The sequence below is a fragment of the Boleophthalmus pectinirostris genome, unplaced genomic scaffold (genome assembly GCF_026225935.1).
Source record: "Boleophthalmus pectinirostris isolate CB_2022bp ecotype Guang Dong unplaced genomic scaffold, ASM2622593v1 HiC_scaffold_16, whole genome shotgun sequence".
Taxonomy (NCBI): Eukaryota; Metazoa; Chordata; class Actinopteri; order Gobiiformes; family Gobiidae; genus Boleophthalmus; species Boleophthalmus pectinirostris.
The window spans coordinates 38,507,059-38,509,252 of NW_026571095.1; positions in this window are offsets into that span (position 1 = coordinate 38,507,059).

Genomic DNA, 2,194 nt, shown 5'->3' on the forward strand with positions numbered 1-2,194 from the left:
TAAAGTTCATTACAACAGTCGAATCCAAACAAAAACATGAACAACTTTCTCAACATCAGGTTTGAACAGGACACGTCTGACCTTAGAGATATCATGTAAATGTATAAAAGTGATTTTACTAATATTTAAATTTTTTTTCTTAAAATTAAGGTCAGAGTCGAATGTTTCCTCACTTTCTTTTTTTTTTTTCCTAGTAGGAGAAAGGAAAAGCTAAGGAGTGAAGTTGTGGGTTGATTTTTTGCCTTAATACTTTTGGGCCCATGACCACTACTGACCACTACAGAGAGCAGAGCTGGAGCAGAGGCAGCACATACACAAACTCACACAGTGACCTTTGAACTCTACAACCCTAAAATGTTTGAGATTAAAAGCTACACTGTAACACATTTCCTGTAAATTTTACAATAAACACCTGGCAATTCTGTTGCCAGGTGTTTATTGTATTATTTCAGTAAATTTCTGTAAATTGTATTTCCAGGTAAGAGCTGGGAACACTTTGCAGGTTTTTGTTGGGGAATTTTTACAGTTATTCATTGGTTTGTTTACAGTAAATAATTGCTCTGCAGCTTACAACAAAACCTTGTATACCACATTTACAAGTATTATCTGACAATTTTGTTGCCAGGTGTTTATTGTTTATTTCAGTAAATTACTGTAAATCATATTTACAAGTATTACCTGGCAATTTTGTTGCCAGTAATTCCCTGTAATTCAAAATATATATATATACAGCTAATCAATGTATTGTCGTAAGACTAGACAGACTCAGAGCTAAAATGCATTCAAACATTTATTTAAAAAAAACAGTTAACACAAATACACATTAAAATATGTAAACAAAAGATGTAACAAAATATTTAACACATGTAACTGACAGTTGGACATGAGCTGATGTATAAAGTCCATAAAGAGCCTGAAGAGAAGAGACGTGAGGATCCTTCAGCTCTGTGTGAGCTGCACTCAAGTCCTTTCGGCTCCTTCTAGATCTGTAGTCCTGTCTGTGTTCACCTCATGAAACATCTGCAATCACAAAACACACAGGAATCAAAGGAGGTAACAGCACTCTGTATTATTCTAATGTCATGCAGAAATGCTCACCTGTGAAGTGCAGTGGATGAAGTGAAGAAGTGAGTTGAGCTCAGACACAGACCTGGAATGTGACCTGAGGCCATGGAGAAGGACTATCGGACGGCCTCAAAGAGATTCTGGCAAACCGTCCGGCGCCTCAGGAGGGAAGAAGTTCTTCGCCAACACTGTTTACAGTGCGGGGGGAGAGCTGCTGACCTCGACTGGGGACGTTGTCCAGCGGTGGAAGGAATACTTTGAGGATCTCCTCAATCCACCGTCACATCTTCCGAGGAGGAGGCCGAGGCTGGGGACTCGGAGGCGGACTCATCCATCACCCGGGCTGAAGTCACTGAGGTGGTTGGCAAGCTCCTTGGTGCAAGGCTCCGGGGTTGGATGAGATCCGTCCTGAGTACCTGAAGTCTCTGGATGTTGTGGGGCTGTCTTGGCTGACACGCCTCTTCAACATCGCGTGGCGGTCGGGGACAGTACCTCTGGACTGGCAAACCGGGGTGGTGGTCCCTCTGTATAGAAGGGGGACCGGAGGGTGTGCTCCAACTATAGGGGGATCACAACTCCTCAGCCTTCCCGGTAAGGTCTATGCCAGGGTACTGGAGAGGAGAATTCGGCCGATAGTCGAACCTCGGATTCAGGAGGAGCAGTGTGGTTTTCGTCCTGGCCGTGGGAACACTGGACCAGCTCTACACTCTCCATCAGGTGCTCGAGGGTTCATGGGAGTTTGCCCAACCAGTCCACATGTGTTTTTGTGGATCTGGAGAAGGCATTCGACCGTGTCCCTCGTGGTGTCCTGTGGGGGGCGCTCTGGGAGTATGGGGTCCGGGGCCCTTTGCTAAGGGCTGTCCGGTCCCTGTATGACCGGAGCAGGAGCTGTGTTCGCATTGCCCCACAGTAAAGTCAGACCTGTTTCCTGGTGCATGTTGGACTCCGCCAGGGCTGCCCTTTGTCACCGGTTCTGTTTCATTGTATTTATGGACAGAATTTCTAGGGGCAGTCAGGGGCCGGAGGGGGTCCGGTTTGGGGACCACAGGATCTCATCTCTGCTGTTTGCGGATGATGTTGTCCTGTTGGCTTCATCGAACCAGGACCTGCAATGTGCACTGGGGCGGTT